We start from the raw sequence: 6,639 nt of genomic DNA on the forward strand, positions 1-6,639 counted from the left end.
CACAATGAAGGAAAAAAAAAAGTAAACAGACAGCCAAAATCTTTTTTTTTTCCTGGTACCTGAAAATCTACAGCTAAGCAAAAAAGATGCATCCATCGATCTATCTGGGTGCACAGGAGTATCTGTCCTCTAACCTGATAACAAGAAACAGCACAGCTAGTTAAGAAAATGTCACTGGCCCAAATGAGCCTACCCCTTAGTGGAGCCCTGCCATTACTGAGAGCACGTCCCCACCTGATTTTTCCATGCTCAGACCTACTGTACATCACCATACACAACTTTCTGGCGACATGCAAGTTATTACCCCCAGTGGGACCTTTTTTACATGCAGTCTCCACAGTGAACAAAAGTTCATTGTCAAGCTCAGCGCTTGGGCCCAAACAAACATCCAGGAGGTAGGAGGGGGAGAAAGAGGGGAAGTGCTCCTAGCCACAATCAAAAGATTTTACAGGCAATGACCGTTACTTACAATTAAAAAAGTGGGAACAGGTGTAGCAGATACCATACTTTGATTGCTGAACAAAGAATATTACAGCACGTGACTGAAATGTGATGACATTTGTTCACCAATCGAAAACAAAAGCCACTCTCCAATGGCACTCTTTCCTCCACCCCCAAGAATTAGGAACTTGGAAATCTCTCCATATTGAAACACATCTGTTCATAGCCTCATTTTTTGACACTTGAGAAGAAGTTGAATGAAAAGCTCCATGCATTAATCCAACGCGAATTCACCTAAAAACCTCAGTGTACAATCCCGCCAGCACCCACCAAACTGCAGAGGTGGTTGGGGGAAAAGCTCTACCGACAGCAAAGCTCGGAATAATAAAGAAAAGGGGGGGAAAAAAAAAACCCACACCAGCACAAAAAAAAAAAATCCCAAAGAAAGGCAAGTGAAGAAAGGAGCATGCACAAGAGGACTATACCAAATGGCAGAGTCCCACATAGAGCCCCACTCCACCTACACAGACGCAGGAGGGAGGGGAAAAAATAAAAATAAAGAAGTAGCCGTCCCCAACGCTGTGCCGGAGCAGGAGTGGGAAACCCCGGCGGCACCCCGGCCCCGAGCTCCGTACCTGTGCGGGAAGGGCAGCCCCAGGGCGAGGGGGGCAGGCCCGGCTCCAGAATAACAAGTTGCAGAAGAAACGGAATTTTCCCGGCGCTGCTCGGGCCACAAAGACGAATGAAAGGAAGGAGGAGAGGGGAGGGAAGAGAAAAAAAAAAAAAAAAAGAAAAAAAAACACCACGCAGCAGCGGCTTTACTACGAATTATCCATCACCGAAAGCGGCATCATTTCCCAGATAATAATAAAACTTCCCCGGCAGCATCGCGGCGAAGGACCCGACCGAGAGAAAAGGGCCTGGAAATAATCATCCTGAAGGAAACCGGAGGGGAGGGGATAAGCCTCCCTCCCCCACCCCATCCCCAGTGCAATGTGTCATCTCCTTCCCCTGCTCCTCCCCCCAACCCCAATGTGTCACCTCCTCCTTTTACCCCAAGTGTCACCCTCCTCCATCTCTCCCACTCCCGCTCGCAAACTTCTGCCGGCGCCCGCCGGGGAGGCCGGGGGGGCCGCGGCGGCGCCCCGGGACGCTCCGCTCGTCCCCCCCACCCCCCCGAGGGAGGGGCCGGGGGCCGCGGCGAAGTTGCTGCTCCTCGTCGCCAAGTTGGCCGGAGAGTGCGGGGCGAGCCGCCGCCATCCTCGGCACCCCCAGTCCCGCGGCGGCGGGGGGCGCGGAGGGGGGGGGGGGGGGGGGACTGCGCCCGGGGGGCGGGGGGGCAGGGAGGAGGAGGAGGAGGCGAATCCGAAAGGTGGGATACTACACCCTGCTGGCGGCGGCGGTGCTGCGGCGGGCCGGCCGGGGTCCCCCTGGCAGGACCTCTCTGTGAGGGGGAGGACTCTTCTTCATAGGGGGAGGGTGCCGGCGCCGCCGCTCCTCCGGGCCTCCCTGTCCCCCTCTTCTGGGCGCCTCTCTCTCTCTCCTCCTCTCACTTTCTTTAAGCTAAGCGGGGAGTGGAAGATGGTAGGTTGCTCCCTTCTCCTCCTCCTCTTCGCTCGCTCTCGCCTCTGTGGGGTCCTTTTCCTTCCCCCTCTCCGCGGGGGGCTCCTCCTGCAGCGGGGAGGAGGGGGCGGGCGGGGAGGGAGGCACGAAGCCGGAGAGGCGCAGGAGGAGAGAAACTGTGACACAAAAACAAGCCGAGAAGCTGAACTCTTCTTCAATCCCATTCACCCGGCCCGGCCGCAGCACCGCTCGCCGGGATCCCTCCGCCGCCGGCCTCCCTCCCTGCCTGCCTGCCTGCCTGCGGCGCGCTCCCGACACGCCGCCGCGCGCGCCCCCGCCCGCCCCGGCCCGGCCCGGCCCGGCGCCGGAGACCCGCAGGGGAAGCGGGGAGGGGGTGGGGGGAGAGCCCGGACCGACGGACCCACGCGCCCCCCCGACTCCGCAACGGTGGCAGGGCCCTGCCGGCCGGGCCCGGGCCCGGGAGGGCAGTGGGGGGGAAGCCGAGAGGGCGGGAGGGCGGGCTCGGCGGCTCCTCCTGAGGGGGACTACTTGACGTGTCGGTGCGGCGAATTTATTTCCCTTTGCCTAAGGAACGGGCTGTGCTGCGGCCCCCATTGCCTAGGGAAAAAGCCCGGATGTAAAGTGAGTGAAACTAAAGTAGAGTGAAGTAGGGCACCAAACTCTGCCGGAGCGGCGCCGCCGGCCGCGGCGGCGGGGGGCACCGGACGGCCGCACCGCCCCGCCGCCACCGGGCTGGGGGGGCGCGCGGGAGGGAGAGGGGGACGGACTCGGCCAGCGCGCGGCCCCCCCTTCTTCCCCCCCCCCCCTCCCGCCGCCTCCCCTCCCCCCTCCCCGGCCGGCCGGCGCGCGGGGCTCGGCGGGGGCGGGCGCGGGCGCGCCGCCGGGCGGGCGCGCGGCCGGGCGGGCGCGGGGCCGCGCGCAGGCAGCTGGGGCGGGCGGGAGGAGCCGCGCGGGGCCCCGCCGCGAGGGGCTCCGCACAGGAAGTTGATGCAACAGGGCCGCGGGGGCGGGGGGGCGCGCGCAGGAAGCTGCTGCCGCGGCGGCGGCGGTAGCGGGAGGGGACGGGCACGGACACGGGCGGCGGGAGGAAGCGCAGCATCCTCACCCCACTCGAGAGGCTTCGCCGCCGCACCGCGGCGCGCGGCCGGGCCGCCCGGGACGAACCGCCCGCCCGCCCTCCCTGCGCGTCGCCGGCCCGGCCATGTTCTTCGCAGAAATAGCGCAGCCGCTCGTCGGGGCCGACTTTCCCCCCGCACCCCGCCGCGGCCCTCCGTCTGCCGCGGGCTTTGCGCGTTTATTTATGAAGTTACTACTCCGGTGCTGGGTGATGCAGCCATTTGCCTTCGTGGGAGCGGCCGCGCATCGGCTTTCCCTCCCTGCCCTTTTATATCCCCCCCCCCCCGCCAATTTCCCTCCCAAAAGGAAAAAAAAAAAAATCGTGGCGAGACAAAGTTTCGTAGGCAGGTTCGGAGCGGCGAAGTTACGCACCGTGAGCGTTAACGTTTGTGCGGTGCCGGTTGACATGAAAGGCAAATAAACGCGAATTTTACGGGGGGGGCGGGCTGCTGGGATCAAAAGGGAAGGTTCCTCTCTTCCTCGGGCCCACGTACGCTCCTGGCTCCGCGTGGGCAGGCAGCTGGGGGGAGCATGGAGGGGGGGTGTCCCAGCTTCCAGCCACGGCACAACGGGGGCTGCCCCAGCCCACGCAGGAGCCAGCTTAAGTGGCAGGCGTGGCACGCACCCCCCGTGCCCCTCCCCGGCTGCTGGAAGTCTCCCGAGTCCCCGAAACACTTCAAACCTCGCCTTTCCACCGGGGCCACCATTGCTACAGCAGCGGGACGCGTCCTGGGCGCTGCGGGACTGCCAGGAGCTCTCACAGAAAGCCGGGGTTAATGCAATGCACACACGATATTATTGTTTTGTTTTTTGGTTTTTTTTAATAGCCTCTCGCATGGCTTTGCTTCTTCAAAATGTTCACAAGTTGGGGAAGAAAAGTAAGTGTTCGCATTATCTCTGTAGATGCTTCAGAGAAACCACGATGAACTCATTATTATGTTGTGAAACTAAATCCATAAAGCAGTCATGATGAGTAACTCGGGGACTCGTCGTAATTGGACAGTAATGCACAGTTTTATCATCTGGAGGGTTCTGGTGCGCTCGACATGAGCGGGGATTTGCAGCAAGGTTCCCTCTCAACTGTCAAAAAATTGGGCTACCGAGCTATTGTTTATTTAATTACTGTTAATTTTCACTTTCCATCAGTTGGTTGCCAAGTCCTCTGTGATTTAATTGTGAACTTTACAACGTTTAGTGCCCCTCTTGAAGCTGTAGCTCCTGGACTCACACAATTTTGCGAGAAACTCGGGTTTGTTTTTTTCAAATAAAGTTACTAGCCTGTGGGTTTGTAGATAGGAGCTCGAAGACACAAACCTTAAAGGCACAAAAAGCAGAAGGTATGAAGCAAATAGAGTCATCCAAAAATGCCTTTTTTTTTTAATGTCACATTGTTTGGCTTTTTCTTTTTGAAGTAACCTGTCCTACCCCACCTTTTTTTTTTTTTTTTTACAAGCCCGGTAGGATCCTGAACAGCAGGGTTGGTGGAACATTAAAAAAATAAAACACAGAAAATATCAGGGTTCTCATCAAATACTGATAGGTGCACAGTTCATGGGCTAACAGGTAAGGTTACGTGCATGGGACTACCAAAAAATCTAACAGCCATCGCAGGAGATTTTCTAACATGTCCAACTGTGACAGGAAGTGTTATGGTTAGTATGATAAAATATTACACAATTTTTAATAAATGTGCATTTGCTTTTTATGTGTCTTTCTACTTTATTTCTAGAGCCGCTCCACAGATCGAGTAATACCGAGATCAGGTCGATTACTGTCAGACCTGCATGTTCGTTTCCTGAGATCTCTCTTGGGGCTGGGGGACCGTCCAGCCCCCTCCCTCCTCTCACCCCTCCAGTCTTGAGTCTGTAACCAGTTTTTAGACCCGTCTGAACATCCCAGCCCCAATACTCTGATTTTTTCCCCTCCGTGTAAACTTTTACTACCAGCAGTACAAGCCGTGGAGGCCGAGTGTTACAACCCAGACAACAGCCTGGATTTTAATTTTACCTTCAGTTAGGGTTTGAGGCGAGGAGTCAGCTTACTCTGAAAACAATCAGAGCAGAGTTGCTTTTGTCCTTCAGAGTTTTTGATAGAGGCACCACAAAAATAAATACCAAGTAAAGCCTGTTTATTTCACTGTTTTTTATCTTTCTGGTTAACAAGCAAGTTAAAAGAAGGTAGAACGAGTGATTAAGCATTATTAGGGATTCGGCATGTTTATTCTGCTGAGGAGTCAATACGTGCAGTTTGACTAAGGTTTGTTTTAGAGATGAACTTTGGACAAAGTTCAAAGAAAAAAATAATCATTAGCTGTTACCGTAGATGTGCAAAGAAATTTTGCGTGGTTTGTCTTAGAATGCAGAGCGTGATGGTATCTCGCGATACCGGTTATGTTCAGTGCACTCTACCCACGGTCATCTTCAGGTCACAGCCAGGTAGGGTGGCTCAGACCATCTTATATCCTGAATTCGGCAGTTTGACCCACTGATCCCAATTATCACAGGCAACGCTGAAAGTTTTTCCTTTAAAAACAGCGCACGTGGCCCACTCCTTTGTTCGGAGTTGTGACGGTGAAGAGGAGTGGTCCCAGCTTCCGCGCTACTGAGCTTCACTTCCACGGCAGCAAAAAGGGCTTCCGTAGGTTTATGTGCAGCATTCACCTTCTAGTAGCATGTGCGAAATTGGAAGCAACGGTACCATCAGATGCACAGCAAAATGCTTGAATAAACTGGCTGGGGTTTTTCGTTGGCTTCGTACAGAGATACCTATCACGCTTTCCTTGCAGCGAAAGGAAATCTTGCTAGAAGCCGAGGGAAAAAAATTCCCTCCTTTGCTTTCTGAGTCTCTGTGTACAAAGTTGCCCTCCACATCTCTGCCCCCAAACACGGTGTTCGTGCAGCTCACCAAAAGTCATACTTTGGGTTGTCCAGATTTTCTACTTTCTGCTTGATCACATCACCTGGATGCTCACCCAGTCAGTCCCCTTTTCCAAGTCTGTTTCCGAAGGGCACTTAGGAGGCAAATCCGAAGCCTTTCCAAAGTTAGTGGAATACTCACAAAAATCAACAGGGCTTTCGATGAGGAGAATTTGCAAGCAGCTGCTCAAGGATGATGTTTCTCGCTGGATGCTATTTCACCAGTTCGGGTGAATTTCAGAGAAGGAGACACAGTCCATGTAAAGTATTAACGCAGGGACATCTCAAGAGTAATCGTCGTTACTGACAATTATTGTAATAAGTGTTCAAAATAGCAAGTTCCGTCATCACGTGCTAGCTCTGTTATATCCAGCCCACCTTACAGTGCCGTTTGCTGAGAATACTTAGAGCAAAATCCGAGAAGATGTTAGTTAACATGCAGAAATGGTCTTGTAGCAACTCACGTTAAAAGGAATTAGCAGCAAGTGCAAAGGCTCCTAAGCGACAGGTCACAGATCAAGCTGACATTACGTGGCGGAGTAGCCACGTAACACTTTCCCTTCCCCTGGTTTTCAGCAACAAA

This window comes from Phaethon aethereus, assembly GCF_964289735.1.
Source record: "Phaethon aethereus genome assembly, chromosome: 5".
Taxonomy (NCBI): Eukaryota; Metazoa; Chordata; class Aves; order Phaethontiformes; family Phaethontidae; genus Phaethon; species Phaethon aethereus.